The sequence below is a fragment of the Protopterus annectens genome, chromosome 3.part0 (genome assembly GCF_019279795.1).
Source record: "Protopterus annectens isolate FY-2018-M chromosome 3.part0, PAN1.0, whole genome shotgun sequence".
Taxonomy (NCBI): Eukaryota; Metazoa; Chordata; order Ceratodontiformes; family Protopteridae; genus Protopterus; species Protopterus annectens.
In genome coordinates, this window is record NC_056731.1 from 1188079435 (window position 1) to 1188097019 (window position 17585).

Consider the following 17585-nt stretch of genomic DNA (forward strand, 5'->3'; position numbering starts at 1 on the left):
CTGTCTACGAGCCTCATCATCATAATCCCTCCAGTTCTGGACGACCACAGCACCACCCTTATCTGCAGATGTAATTACAATCTGTTTATTTTTTTGTAGTTCCAAAATAGCCTGTTTCTCAGTAGGTGTAATATTATGATGTTTAAAGACAACATCAGAACTGAAGAAATGTAGATCTTTAAGAACGCTATTTTGGAACTGATGAACTATCGCATGCATAAGTGGGGAGAAACTGGATTTATGATATATAAATTTGCCACTATCAAAGTTACTTCCAGAATCACCAAAAAACAATCTTAGATTTAATAATCTACAAAAGCTCATAAGGTCTTGTGCAAATACATCTTCAAATATCATGAAACCAGATATAAAACTTAAGCCTTTATTCAAGACATGAATTTGTGTGGAAGATAGACCAAAGTTAGACAAGTTCAAAAGATTGTTGTTAACTTCACCATTCAAGTCTTCAATGCCATTTCCAATAAACCCTGGATGTTGTGAACCGTTCCTATGTTTGCGCCCCCCCGTCTATGTTTAGTCCTAAAGGGACAATCCCAGGAGTTCTTTTGGGGGATGGAGACCCTGATGCTGCCAGGGATTCATTGTCAGTACCAGAAGATGTGTCCTCAATAGATGAGGTAGTATCAATGTTGTGTTTGCGCAAAATAGACCTAGGTCTCTTCCTTTTCATAGTAGAAGAAGGGGGATTGTTAAACCTCACATGTTTGGTCTGGTGTGTAAAAGGATTCCCACGGGAATAGTCCTCCTGGTCCCTGGAGAACTTTTTCATTTTCCTTGACCTTAACTCAGCATCAAATTTTTTAAGGTCCCAAGCTACTTTGTTAAGCCTACCCTCAAATGAAGGTTCATGTTCAAAACTTTTCAATTTGTCTGCTAAAGCAGTGATTTCTGCCAACCCACTATCAATCGCACGATTGTGGAAATTATATAATTCCACAACAAAGGCCATTGTGGCTTCTTGTTGCATTTTTAACCATTGTCTGGTCAACTCCTCATCTGCATTATTTACATGGGGAATAGTGCATATGCGTAACCCCCTAGGGGTTATATTTGCGGCCTGATAGGCCTTAAAGAGTTTACTATGCCATACATTTGCTCGTAATGATCTGAGCTGCCTGTTTAGATCATCAATTAAACTTAGGCATAATGCCTCTGTACTGATTAAATCTACAGGCTCAGTACTCCCATTATTGGAAGAACCCAGACCAAAGACACCCAGATCTTCTCTATCCGCAACCAAACCAGAAATGAGATTAGATAAATCCATTGTATATAACAGCAATCTATAATGGTAATACCAGAAATCCTATTTTGAAAAGCTGTCAATAATGGTTACTGATACCAAAACCACGGCAGCTAAAGGCAATAGGTGTATTGGACAATCACAGCAAAAAACATGTCCCACCTATAGATGAGAAAGGCTGCGTCCAAACTAAAAAGATCAAAATAAAGAATGTCCTCAAAAGATGTTTTGCATAAAATAATACAAATTATAACTGAGGAACATAAAAGTGTGTTTGAGGGGGCCAGGCAAGAGATCACAACAAAGGCAGAAATCAAAAAGAAAAAATATATATATACTGCTGAGCCAAGTTCAAGAAATTAAGAAAAATTCCAATATGCAAGTAACACTAGTCCCCAGGGGTCAGGAAAGAACCATAATCCTAATACCAGACCACCAGATAGACCAGGTATTACTACCAATATATATAGACAAACAGAAAAAATCTTTCTGTAAAGTTCAAAAAACTAATCCCCAGGAGTCAGGAAAAGAACCAAATCCTGTTACCAAACCACTAGATAGACTAGATGTCGCTACCAATATCCATGGACAAAGATGAAAAATCTTCCTATAGAACACAAAAGCTTAATATTCCATCTCCAAATATACTGAAATATTATTATAGACAATATATCAAATGTACCCATAAACTGAAGTTTGGTGTATATATCCAAGGGCAAAGAATACCTAACTTAGATAATAATGGTAAATATTTGAAGAGTAACAATTGAATAATAATCTAAGGCAGACACATATTAAACCACATTTGAGAAATGCAAAAGATATTAAATCATGCATTAAGAAATAGTTGAAATCCTGAGCAACCATCAAATGTACCCTAAATAAACTATGATTCAAGATATATAATAATCTAAGCTAGATACATGTTCTTACAAAACATCTTTTGAAGCTGTTAGACAATGATAGTACTTGTTAGAAAATATAAATGATATCTAACACCAAAAATCAATGGTATAACACACAATGCAGACCAGATATATAAAAAAGTAATCCTAACATAAAAGACATACAAATGAATATATAGTCTATAATGATCAATTAACAAAAAACATCACTACTAGAATGATGTAGTTTGAAACCAATATACACTAACCCCAAAGTTGTATACTGAAATCACGCTCAATTAGAAGACTGAAAATCACAGTATATAATCATAAATATATAGTTAAACATAGAAAACACAAATTACTAGATGGTCTATAGTAATCTGTGCCCCAAAAATGTCACAGACTGCAATGGCATAATTTAGGACCAACCTCCACTAAAACCCAAAGATATGTAACACAATATCGCTCCGTGAAGGGTTAATAGTCCAAAAGAATGGTAATTGCAATCCAAACTATATATATATATATATATATATATATATATATATATATATATTTAAAGAATGTCACAAACTGTGATGGCGTAGTTCAGGGCCGACCTCCACAAAGGCCCAAAGTTGTATGTTGTTCCATGAAGGGCTAATAGTCCAACAAAATGGTGGCTACAATCCAGAAAGACATTAGGAAAGCATACTCCAAAATAGGACAGACCAGATACCAAAGTTCCTCAAAATGATGTCGCACTTAAAGTATCCATAAAGACTTTAAATAAAAGTACAAAAACTAGGATGTTAAATGTAGTCAAGTACTTTTGCATGGATTAACGACATAAAGATAAAGAAAACAAGTTGCTTGTTAATGGATGATAAAACACGCCACGTGTTGTAATAACGTAGTACAAACTCACATCCACTTAGGCAAAAATACTGGTGTAGTCAAAATCACAGTCAAAAGATAGTTCCATACCCACTCCTAATGGTGTTGAGCTAACAGCACCAATAGCATTATAATCCAACAAACCCACACACACACACACACACACACACACACACACACACACACACACACACACACACACACACACACACATACACATTTCTCAGAGAAGGCTGACAGAATTCTCCAGTTCCCACAGTTTCCTTCCTGGCTTAGGGCCAGAGACTCCCAATTGCATTGTTGCATTTAATCAAGACAAGTGTAAAATCATACTCATTAATATTTCTCCCAGGTAATTGGTGGATAAATATAACAAATAAATAAATAAATACTAGATACAACAGCTTATGTGTTAATTTTATTTATTTATTTTACATTTGTTTACCGGAATAGTCCATCTACGTACAAGCCCATTTTCAGCGGAGGCCCAGGGAGAAAAGCTACAGAGGTACAGATAACATATACATATACATTTATATCACAAATACATGAAAAATACACTTACATAGCATGTATCACTAGAACCAAAATATATACTAACTTAATGTGGCAAGCCCAGTTTACAGAGTATACTTTTTTTTTTTTTACATAGCAGGTGTTTTGCAGATAGTTAGATTCTTACAACAGAGTGGGATCATCTTGCAATATTTGTAAAATAAATCTTGATAGATAATTTTGAGGATGTTAGATACTGGTAATGATCTTCACTTAAATAATAAAGACAACAGTACAAATGCAGATTTAAATGCATGTAGGTTGACACACTATGGAAATAAAAGGCAATAAATTAGACAGGACCCATACAGAAAAACTTCCAGATTACCTAGGTCCAGTACATAACTATAATAAATAAATCAATAATTAAAAGTCATAAGAGCTTACAGTTTAATAAATGAGCTTTACTTTAATAATAAAGGAAAGAGTGCAAACACAAATTAAAATATATGTAGACTGGCACACACAGACATAAAATAAAAGACAATTAAAATAGGCAGTATGTGTACAGAAAAACATAAGTTCCATATACCTACATTCTCTGGTAAGATCTTAGCTTATTGCAGAAATACTATCTCACACTTTATAAGTTAGAAACAATAATAATTAATCTTCATGAACATAACTTTACCAGATTAATACATCACACAGACATGTGAATACAGCATCTTCATCTGTTATAGGATAGTATAGAGAAGCATAGTATAACATAACATAGAGTAGTACACACATTTATATACAATGGTTTTCCCCTGCCCCCCCCCCGTTGTTTATCACATGACATAATTGGATTATCACTGCCCATTTTTTACTTACTGTATCAACCTTAGAAGTTGCCAGTGCACATCCAAGTCTGTTGTCTTTCTTTGAACCCACTCTGGAATTGCTTAGTGATATGTAATACATTATGTCCATCAGAAATTACAGCAATTACATTTCAAAAGAAAGACAGCTCTTGGTATTTCAACTTTTTTGTTATATTCACAAGAGGAGGCAGCAAATCTGGAGGTAAAATACACTTCAAAAAATTCAATTTTTTATATTCCAAAAGGCAAAAATCATACATTCCTAAGCCACAAGACAAACACATTTATTACAGAAGTGCAAGAGAGAAAGGAATGAAATAATACATTACATTTTAACTCATTCCCTCCAGTACAGGTCTTTTGAGGGTGTAGCTTTAAATCACAGTAGGTGTGGCTTCAGCCTTTAAAAAAATGAAATTATTACCTACAAATACTCATTGACAGAGGTCAAATACCTATACAATACAATTGTGTTTGTCATCATGTATGCTCCAAGATAAAAAATTCTGATACCTTGTATGCAGCATGATTTTGGAATTATTAATGCTAATATGAGTAAGCAATATTTGATGCCTAGAGGCACAGCAGGAGGTGACTGCAGAAACACTTAAAGGTGCACTCAGCTGTAATGAGTTATTAAATGAGTTGCATTAGCTTGGTATTACCCTTGGCAGCACAGACCCACTGATATCTTACTCTGCATTCTATCCTCACACTAAAAAAAGAAAGGGTTAATCAGTCTTTATGTCTCCATGTTAAGTGACCAGCAATGATTTCATGAATGAAATGTCAGAAATATCAGAGCCCTCTCACACTCATTCCAACTAGAAACTAGTTTATAGATTAATAGCTTCCAAGTATAATCAGTTGATAGCAAGGGAGAAGAGCAGTGTTCAACAAATTTGATAAAAGATTTTCTTGATAAATCATATTTGTTAAAAAAAAAGTTTCACTGAGCTGCTATAATATCCACTATGAAACTGTGAGACAGTATTATGCAAATGTTGTGCATTAGACTGTCCATTACAGTTATGAGCTTTGTAATGAATTCTATCAATAAAGGATGCCTCCATTCTCAAAATGTTTATCTGTACACAGTTGTACCTTTCTACACACACACACACACACGCACACATACAAAATGTATGTGTGCACAAGTGAGTGTGTGTGTGTGTGTGTGTGTGTGTGTGTGTGTGTCTATATGTACATTTAATTTACATCTAATTTACATCTAATATATATATATATATATATATATATATATATATATATATATATATATATATATATGTATGGGTCTACTTCTGTTCAACAAAATCACATTTTTTTCAAAAAACAGAAGTACAAACCCATTTCAGCAAAAGTGCACTTTCACGAAGTACACTTTTTTGAACACTGGTTCACCACTGAAGCACAGTACAGTAGGGATAAGGAAATATACCTATTTCCCCACTGTGGTGCAATCTCGGATTTAGTATATATAAGTAATGGGGTTATGTGGGGTGCAGGGGGCTTGACCTCTGCAAAAGCTTGTTTGCAGTGTTTTTTTTTTTTTTTATGTCTGGTTCAGTGAACCAGTTTTCACAAAAGTGCACTTTCGGTTAAGTGCTTTTTCACTGAAATGGGTTCGTACTTCTGTTTTTTGAAAAAAGCGTATGTTCGTTGACAGAAGTACACCTATATATATATATGTGTGTATCTGCACATATGGGTCTACTTTTATTAGTTGGAGTTACATTACTTGGACTAACAAAAGTACGACCTGACTTCAGCGAAAGTGGACTTTCGCGAAAGCTGATTCACAGAATTGGCAAAATAAATAAAAAAATAACAAAAAACATTGTTTTGCAATGAAATATATCCCTTTCCCCACTGTAGTGCGATGTCGGAGTTGGTATATTGAAGTAGCTTACATTGTTTTTTATTTATTTTTTATTTATTTTGCTGATTCAGTGAATCGGCTTTTCTTAGTGCACTTCGCTGAAGTGCATTTTCGCAGAAGTGGGGCTGTACTTTTCTTGTTCAAAATAATGTAATTTCAAGCAAAAAAAGTAGACCTGTACATATATATATATATAAATATATATATATATATATATATATATATGTGTGTGTGTGTGTATTACATGTATGTCTGTCCATTTAATATATGTATGCGTGTGTGTGTGTGTGTGTGTGTGTGTGTGTGTGTGTGTGTGTGTGTGTGTGTGTGTGTGTTCATTTATGTGTATAAAAAGAAAGCAAGATAGTTGTAGCTTAAATGAGCAGCTCTTAAATTTGTACAGTATAGTACACTTTCACTCTCTCTCTCTATATACATATGTATATATATATATATATATATATATATATATATATATATATATATATATACACGTCTATGTCATATAATATTTTTGTACAACCTTTGTACAACCTATGATTTTTTATATTCCAAAAGGCAAAAATCATACATTCCTAAGCCACAAGACAAACACATTTATTACAGAAGTGCAAGAGAGAAAGGAATGAAATAATACATTACATTTTAACTCATTCCCTCCAGTACAGGTCTTTTGAGGGTGTAGCTTTAAATCACAGTAGGTGTGGCTTCAGCCTTTAAAAAATGAAATTATTACCTACAAATACTCATTGACAGAGGTCAAATATCAATACAATACAATTGTGTTTGCCATCATGTATGCTCCAAGATAAAAAATTCTGATACCTTGTATGCAGCATGATTTTGGAATTATTAATGCTAATATGAGTAAGCAATATTTGATGCCTAGAGGCACAGCAGGAGGTGACTGCAGAAACACTTAAAGGTGCACTCAGCTGTAATGAGTTATTAAATGAGTTGCATTAGCTTGGTATTACCCTTGGCAGTACAGACCCACTGATATCTTACTCTGCATTCTATCCTCACACTAAAAAAGAAAGGGTTAATCAGTCTTTATGTCTCCATGTTAAGTGGCCAGCAATGATTTCATGAATGAAATGTCAGAAATATCAGAGCCCTCTTACACTCATTCCAACTAGAGACTAGTTTATAGATTAATAGCTTCCAAGTATAATCAGTTGATAGCAAGGGAGAAGAGCAGTGTTCAACAAATTTGATAAACTATTTTCTTGATAAATCATATTTGTTAAAAAAAAAGTTTCACTGAGCTGCTATAATATCCACTATGAAACTGTGAGACAGTATTATGCAAATGTTGTGCATTAGACTGTCCATTACAGTTATAAGCTTTGTAATGAATTCTATCAATAAAGGATGCCTCCATTCTCAAAATGTTTATCTGTACACAGTTGTACCTTTCTACACACACACACACACGCACACATACAAAATGTATGTGTGCACAAGTGAGTGTGTGTGTGTGTGTGTGTGTGTGTGTGTGTGTGTGTGTGTGTGTGTGTCTATATGTACATTTAATTTACATCTAATTTACATCTAATATATATATATATATATATATATATATATATATATATATATATATATGTATGGGTCTACTTCTGTTCAACAAAATCACATTTTTTTCAAAAAACAGAAGTACAAACCCATTTCAGCAAAAGTGCACTTTCACGAAGTACACTTTTTTGAACACTGGTTCACCACTGAAGCACAGTACAGAAGGGATAAGGAAATATACCTATTTCCCCACTGTGGTGCAATCTCGGATTTAGTATATATAAGTAATGGGGTTATGTGGGGTGCAGGGGGCTTGACCTCTGCAAAAGCTTGTTTGCAGTGTTTTTTTTTTTTTTTATGTCTGGTTCAGTGAACCAGTTTTCACAAAAGTGCACTTTCGGTTAAGTGCTTTTTCACTGAAATGGGTTCGTACTTCTGTTTTTTGAAAAAAGCGCATGTTCGTTGACAGAAGTACACCTATATATATATATGTGTGTATCTGCACATATGGGTCTACTTTTATTAGTTGGAGTTACATTACTTGGACTAACAAAAGTACGACCTGACTTCAGCGAAAGTGGACTTTCGCGAAAGCTGATTCACAGAATTGGCAAAATAAATAAAAAAATAACAAAAAACATTGTTTTGCAATGAAATATATCCCTTTCCCCACTGTAGTGCGATGTCGGAGTTGGTATATTGAAGTAGCTTACATTGTTTTTTATTTATTTTTTATTTATTTTGCTGATTCAGTGAATCGGCTTTTGCGAAAGTGCACTTTCGCTGAAGTGCATTTTCGCAGAAGTGGGGCTGTACTTTTCTTGTTCAAAATAATGTAATTTCAAGCAAAAAAAGTAGACCTGTACATATATATATATATATATATATATATATATAAATATATATATATATATATATATATATATATATATATATATATATGTGTGTGTGTGTGTGTGTGTGTATTACATGTATGTCTGTCCATTTAATATATGTATGCGTGTGTGTGTGTGTGTGTGTGTGTGTGTGTGTGTGTGTGTGTGTGTGTGTGTGTGTGTGTTCATTTATGTGTATAAAAAAAAGCAAGATAGTTGTAGCTTAAATAAGCAGCTCTTAAATTTGTACAGTATAGTACACTTTCACTCTCTCTCTCTATACATATGTATATATATATATATATATATATATATATATATATATATATATATATACACACGTCTATGTCATATAATATTTTTGTACAACCTTGAAATTTCAGTTTAGGTACAACTTCTCTAGCTCCAGTCCTGCTTATTGTAAATTTATATTATCCTGTTTGCTCAATACTTTGTAGTTTAAAAAATGTTTTATATAGTTGCATAAGGAATGCTTAAAGTACAATATATAGCTTTGAATATGACTTGTACTGTGTTACTGCTTTTGTATTATGCTGTTGTTTTTCTACTTGGACTTCCCCCCAGGTCATGACTGAGAAGGGTCAGTAGACCAGCTCACCTACCCATTTACCAGAAGTTTAAATAAAAAAACAAATAAAAAAATAGGGCTTTTCAAAGTACAGAAACTGCAACAAAGTTGTCTCACATGCACAGAAAGATCAATATGCAGACTGACAGAACGGAACAACAGATAAAGATTAGAAGTAAAGATGCAGGTAATTGTATTTTTAGTGCCCATGTTCCTCTTTTGAATATTGTGTTACATTTTTTCTAATCTACCTTAATAAAGAAGATTTCAGCTCTGTCTGCATTTGGTGTTTGATATATTTTTATGTATGCTTTTCTCCAAGATCCAGGCATTGTCTTTTCAAGTGTTTTATTGCATATCTCCTGTTCTTTCAGGTTAATCTATTCACTCTCTTCTCAAGTCAACATTTCCTCAGCACTGCTGTTTGACCCCTCCCATCATATTTTATGTTCTCAAAGCTGATTTACACTCTACATTATGATTTAAGTAAGGGATTTAAAGCAATAAAAATAATGAGGATACATATTCATGAACTAAAAATTAAAGATTTATAACTGATGACTGCAAAGTTAAGTTTAAGTCATTATGGTTATTCTACTAAATTTCTTCTGTGCAGCTATAAATAGTCAATGAAATGCAATTTGCAGATCAGTTGCATAAAATAAAGCAAACTGTTAAATGAGGAGCATTTAAATAAAAATACATTCTATTGATTTAATGATCTACTCAAAGTTGAAATTTTTCATGGCATGTTGTCCTAATTTCAGAATGACATCAAAATCATATTTTAAAAATACTGTACATGCCTACATCACTGAGTTGTGAAGATCGGCGTTTATCTTCATATTTTATTTTTATCTCATATAGACTTTTTGAGGTTTGAAGCTACCATTTAATTATAGGATTAACGAATGTTTAATTTGTGTGACTACAAATCAAAGCAAACTAATATTTTCCATTCATCCAACCATCCTGTAAATATAACAAAGTTGCCATGCATATAGCATTTCGAAGACACAGATAGCTTTAAACCTGTTTGATTTATTTCATGTTTTAAGGCTTCCATTTATTCAAATTTTCTTTTCATAAAAATTGTCCTTAAAAACATAAATATAGTTTACTTTTATAAATAGACTTAGAACCTTAAAATAAAGTATATGTAATATAAAATAGATATCCTGACAGAGCTATACATACTACAGGGCAGAAGGAAATTAGTAGAAACAAGTGAATAATTAGATTTGGCAAAAATTCATGTTGTTGGTCAAAAAAGTCAGTGTTATAGTAACAGCAAGTTATTTTGTGCACACATGATTAAAAGCAGTGCTAACTAAAATCAACAATTAATGTTGCAGTTGTTAAATTACATTAGAAGTTAAATCATTTAATACAAACAATTGTCCAAACAGACTGTAGTTTATATTTCTACCATTCTGCAACTTGTATATTCAAAATGTAAATGTAATTATGCATTATACTGTTTTATCCTGCATTACCCAAATACAGAAGTGATCTCTGACTAAAGTGCAAAAATTTTAAGCTGCACTGTTATGTGAAAATATGCATCTTCTGGGGAAGATAACATTTTATAACAATGGATTCTGTGAAAGACAATTCCATCTGTACTTGTTAACAACAAACTTTGATTTTTCAATGCCAATGTATCTTGGCTTCAGATAGAGTTGCACAATGTCATAAAAGAACATCTTGACAGGCTGCAGAAAATATCTTTCATTTTTAAAATCGGTGGATATAGGAATTAACAAATGTGAAGTGTTTAGAAAGAATGCTTATTGAGCATTTTGATGGAATATATTTAAAACTAACACTGATGAGAGTCTGCATTTTTTAAGATGAGTGATCATTCATAACTTGAAAAAGTCCAAGCAACCAGGAAACAAAGTAAAAACAAACTGTAGGCACTGCAGCAAAAAGAACCCAGACACCACACTTAGCGCTTTCGTTCAAATTTAATACAACTGAGCTTTATCAGAAACAAATACACCTATTCACTCATCAATTAAATACAAGTTACAAAAAATCACATGATTTAAAAACTCCAATGAAAACTGATACACTTAAAGAAACATGGGTCTTTCAAATAACTATTATGAATAAAAACTTCAATGACACTTATATAATATGCAAAACTAGGTTCATAGGTTCATAGGTTCATAGGTAGGTACTAGGCTATCTGCCAGAAGGCATTTATAAGCCTAGCCAGAATGTGTTGGCTTTCAATGCCCCCTTAGATTAGTTCCCTGTGCCTCTATCCAGCAGAGCCATTGACGTGATCCCTGGGGTAAACTTGCTGTTTCCCATCCACTCATCAAGGTTTCTCTTGAAGAGGGTTAGTGAGGAGCTCTGCCTAATGTAGATTGGAATCTTGTTCCAGAGCATGAAAAATCTCTAGGACAGGAATCTATCCCTCCAGCACGTTCTATTTATTGTTGTGGTGAGGTTTAGATCCCTGGAGCATGTGGATCGAGGGAATATGGTTTTCTTTAGGTGGAGCATGTCCATTAATTCTGGGTTGGACATGGCCTTGTATGTCAGGCAGGGATCACCTCTGAGTAGGCAGTATGCAACCAAGTACAGCTGGAGTTTCTTTAGTCGAGCTGTATAGGGCATCTGCTTGAGGCCAGTGATCCTCTTGGTGAGGTACTTCTGTGGTCTTTCCAGTTGTTGCAGGTGTCTTGTAAGGTACATCCCAAATGGGGCATTGTACTCTATGATGGGTCTGATGAGTGATGCATAGAGGGGCCTAATGACCTCTTTCAATCTGGATGCAAACCCTTTTGTGATTTGGTGGGCCACATAGAAGGATTTTCTAACCAATTTGGCAATATGATTATCAAAGGAGAGGTTACTATCTACTTGGGTCCCCAGATCTGTTTTTACGTCTTCCATATTTATGGGGCATCCACCTATGTGATAGTTTGTGGGTACTTTGTTTTTTCCAAAGGGGATGACTATGCACTTTTTGGCATTTAGCTTACGGCCATGGTTTTGACACCAGGTATCTGTCTCAGTGAGACCCTTTGGAGGATGTCTGTGTCAGTTGGAGAGTCAATTATAGCCCCTAGTTTGTAGTCATTTGCAAACTTGGTCAGCCATAGTCTCCTGTGCTTGCCTGTACCTCTGAGAAGTATATGCCGAACAGGAGGGGTCCAAGGACTGAGCCCTGGGGAATGCCACTTGTAACCAGTTTAGAGTCAGACCTAGCTCCTGCAACTCTTACCACGTGGGTTCTGTCTGTGAGCCAGTTGGCAACCCATCTCATGACATAGGGGTTTATGTTCAGGCTGGTGAGCTTGTCTATAATACCTGAGCGGGGAATGGTGTTGAAGGCCTTTGAGAGATCTAGGTAGGCTGTGTGGACCACCTTTCCATCGTCTATAGCCTTGGTAACTGTCTCAAAGAAGTCCACCAGGTTTAGGAGGCATGATCTGCCCTTAATAAAGCTGAACTGGTAGGGTCCAGTGTTTGGAGATTCCCAATGTCTCTCTTAATGAGATCCATGATGATGCGTTCCATAGCTTTGTAGACCAAGCTAGCCAGGCTTATAGTGTGATAGTTTCCAGGGTCCACTGTGGCTCCACCTTTGTGAAGCGGAATAACCATTGCTGTGCGCCACTCTGTGGGCACATAGCATGTAGAGAGGCAGAGTTTAAACAGTGTTTAGGTGAGGGGTTAGTTCATCTTTGAGCTCCTGTAGGACGTAGCCTGGGACACTGTCCGGTCCCATTGATGCTGTGTTTTTGGCTTTGTAGAGGGCTGTTTTAACCTGAGTGTCTGTGATTTCAGGGGCACTAAATTCTTCTGGTATAGTTATGGGCCCTTTTGGGGGTGAGAGGGAGGTGAAGTTTGCACTGAGCCTCTCTGCCAGGATGTTGGCTATATCGGTCGGTTCAGTGTGTTTTGTGCCATTCTGCACTAACTCTGAGCAGATCTGATAATTGCCACTTAGATTCTTGGCCTAGCTAAAGAATGCCTTTTGGTTATCTTTGGAGTCCATGACAATTTTTCTTTTGAAGCTAGCCTTGGATGATTTTATGGGGGAACGTAGTTTCTTGCTGATATTGATCCAGGATGTCTTCTCTTCTTGGGATTTTACTCTTTTCTGTACTAGTTTCCTCCTGATATTGTATAGCTTGTTTATGGCAGGGGTCCACCAGACTGGTTTCCTTTTCTTGGAGGAGTAAGTCTTGGTTTTGTTTGGGATAGCATGATCCATGCATTCTTGTAGGTGCCCGTAGAGTGCATTAGTAAAGGATTTTGCAGCTTGGACAGCATTATCTTTTAGCATGGGGGCTTTGAAACTTCCCACCTCGGTCTTAAGTAACATGATGTTTGCTTTTGAAAAGTTTTTCAAGGTGGTTTCTTTGACCAGGAGTGGTAGCAGAATGTGTATATCCAGAGTGATTCATTTATGGTCAGATCTAACCAAGGATGGGTTGACGTCTGGTGTGGAACACCGGTCGCCCATGTTGGTGATGACCAGGTCCAATATGTTGTCACCTCTGGTGGGGGTGTTGACCAGTTGATCCAGGGCATTTGAGTTTATAAATTCTATGAAATGTTGAGCAAGGGAGTTTGTACTTGAGTAGTTCTCTAAGTTAATGTTTGGATAATTGAAATCACCCAATATCAGGGTGTTTGGTAGGACCTTTATGTTTTCCAGTGTTTCCAGGAATGTGGAGTGGGGGTCCTGGGACATGGTGGGTGATCTGTAGAAAGCTATAATTTGAATAGCAGTTTTGCCCATTGTTAATTGCACGTGGATGATCTCTGAAGCATCGTGCTGTGCCACTAACCTGGAGGTGTGGGGATCCTTGATGAATATGGATATTCCCCCACATTTTATATTTCGGTCTGGGTTTTGTGGCCGAAATGTATGGTATGAGTTGTAGCCTGGTAGTGCTGGGGGGCTCTCTGGAGCCTTAAACCAGGTTACTGTTACTGCACATATATTGATTTTCTCCATACTGAGGAATGCCTCTAGTGCATGCATTTTGAGGTTTAGACTTCTGGCATTGAGTAGCATTACCCTCAGTTTTTTGTTACTTGCGCTATTTACGGCAGTGGGTTTGTCTTTTGAGCCTTGCCTAAAAAAGGCACTATGGGGGAGGCAAGAGCCTTGGCCAGTATTTGAAAGCCTAAGGGTGACAGGTGCAAGCCATCTCTAGCAAAGCAGCGTGGCTTGTTGAGCATGTCATCCCAGGCTGACAGACACTGGATTCCCTTTGAATGACACCAGGAGCTTAGCCAATTGTTGAAATTGATAATTTTTTTCTCTGTACCGTGGTATCATTCTTGGTGAGGGTAGGATGCTACTCAGTGTCAGGGTCATACCGGCCTGGGCTACATGATCAGAGAGCTCCTCCATGCCTCTTTTCATGTAGTCCAGAGAGGTACAGCTCAGGTCATTCACATTAACATGGACAATGATAGTGTCATATCTGTACTTGTTCTGGAGTGACCTGAGTGCTTGTGTTATGTGGCGGATCCTGGCACCCGACAGGCAGCTAACAGTAACCTCCTCCTTGTACAGCCTAGTGAGTGGGACGTCAGACTGCCTGACTATAGTGTCACCTATTACTAGTCTGTTGGGTATGTTATTTTGCCTTAAGGGCTGTGATTGCATAGCACACTGGTTTTGTGAAGTATGTGCTTCATGTTTTATGTTGGGGATGGAGGTTGCTTGGATGTCTGCTTTGGAGGTCTCTGTTGCTTTTGCAGATTTTTATTTAGAGCCTCTGAGTATGTTTCCCTGTATTTATGTGTGTTTTTTGCCGGTGCTGGTTTCATAGGTCTATGTGAGACTGGTGGTGTGATGTAAGTAATCCCTTCTCCTCTTGACTGCCTGGTCCAGACTTGATAAACATATCATAATTTTTGTGCTTGTAAAAAGCATTTTATATTAATCATTTCAGTGAGACCTGGAAATTGGTCTGCCATTAATAAAATCTGCCAAAAACATTTCACGTCATTCTAAAATGGTCTTATAATCACCATTGAATAAGCTTGTTTCAACCTGCTCCATGACAAAAAATGAAAATTTTTTAAAATCAACAAAAGTGATTGAATGTCTGGCCAATGCATTAGAAAGATCTTTCTTCTTTATAGCTAATGTGTGTTCATAAATTCTCCTGTTTAATGATCTAATAGTCTTGCCCACGTAAAAATGGGCACATGAATTACAAACAGCAGTGTATACTACATTTTTTGAATCACATGTATAGTGATCCTTAGCCCAAAATATCTTATTAATGTGTTTGAACTCAAAGGAAGATGAAACCATAATAAATCTACAGTTTTGACACCAACCACACAAATAAGTCCCAGGGTTATCAACCCTTTTACTGCCAATAGTGTTAGTACCTCATTCCAAAATTGTCTTGATGTTCACTATCTTTTTGTAGGTAAATAATGGTCTAGATCCTAATGCCTTCACTAGTTCCACATTCCCTAAATGCCTTCACTAGTTCCACATTCCCTAAAATTACTTTCCATTTATCTAAGAGAATGGACTTGATCTTGTCCATCTCATTTGATATGGGAGTAGGAAATGTCAATCTATAACTAGCTGAAATGTCAACCTCTCCATCAATATTAACTACAATTTCTTCAGAACTCAAAATGATCAAATTAGAAAGACTATCTCCCAAAATAGGGCATGCTATGTTGTCTCGGAGACTCATAACCTCAGAAATAATGACTTCCAACCAGGTTTGATCATATCCCCTTTGTAAAAAAAAAAGAAAGTTTCTTAATTTCAGTTAGAAACATATCATAATCACTGGTTAAACGATCCAATCTAATGAACTGTCCCTTAATCACTCCCCGTTTCATATGACTGGGGTTAAACTGGCTTTGTGCAAATACTGATTTACAAACATTGATTTTTCTATGAATACTACTAATAAATTGCTGACTAGATGAATCTATCTTCAAGTGAATATCCAGAAAGTCTATCTCATCACCAAAGTGACCGATGGTAAACTTGAGAAAACTAGATGAGTTACTCAGATCTCTAACAAAAGATGTAAAAGATTCTGAGTCCCCACTCCACAAGAAAAACAGATCATCTATGTAACATCTGAAAAAGACTATTTTGTCTGCCATGGCATGTGTGGTGATGAATTTTAGCTCCCACATAGTCATGACTTAATTTGCATATGAAGGAGCAACTCAAGACCCCATAGCCACACTGGTCACTTTTTGAAATAACTTGTTATCAAACTTGAAAAAGTTGTTTTCCAACACAAGTTCCATAAGAACACAAATGGTATTGATTGTGTCATTACCAACATCAGTGTACTCATTCAAATATTCCCTTAAAAAAACTAATCTCTTTGTCAATACAAGTGTATAAAGATGTAACATCAAGAGATGCGAATGTAAAGAGAAAACCATCCCACCTTACCATGGTCAAAAGCTCTAATAAATGCCAAGATTCCCTTAAATAAAACTTGGACTTCTGTACTAAGGGATTTAGAATGTCATCAAGCCAAATGGTAGTAGGTTCCATTTTGGAAAAACTGTCTAACGCTATTGGTCGAAAAGGAGGGTGCTGTCTGTCCTTATGGACTTTGGGTATACCAAACAATGTGGCTAATTTTGGAAAATCAATTTGCAAAAAAACTGTAAGTGGAATGGTCTATATTTCCTTGACTAAATAAATCAAACAAAATAATGAAAAACCTAGAAAAACTTTTCTGGATGCAATCTTATGTCATAACTCTATAACTCATCTCTTCACTTAACAGTCCAAGGATGGCTGCAACATAATCTGTAACATTCATGACTACTAGGAAACCACCCTTATGTGCCTTCATAACTCGCAACTCACTATTGTGAGCTAAGGTTTCCAAAACTAAAGACTCATTGTGTGATAAATTCTGTACGTGAACTGAATTGTTACATAAATACCTGAATTGTTTTGCACAAAGGTTATTGAAAACGTGTATTGTGGGATGTAAAACAGGGTTGTAAATACTTTTTCTTTTCACAACTCTATCAGACTTGTCAAGACCCTGTACACCATCAAAAATGTATTTTAAATTCAATTTACGTGAATACAATTTCAAGTCCACAATAAGTTTAGGTATAGTCACTGAATTTGCTGGAATAAAAGAAAACCCTTGCTTGAGAACAGAAATAGTATCAGCACAAAGAGAAATACTGCTTAAATAAAAAACAATGATTTGAAAGTCTAGTTCTTCTTCCGACCCTTCTGGCCCCCTTTGCTCTTGGTCTGATTATTGTTGGACCATTTTGGAGTCTTTTTGTTCCCTGCACTGTCAAACAAAAAAGGATCAGAACTGATCACA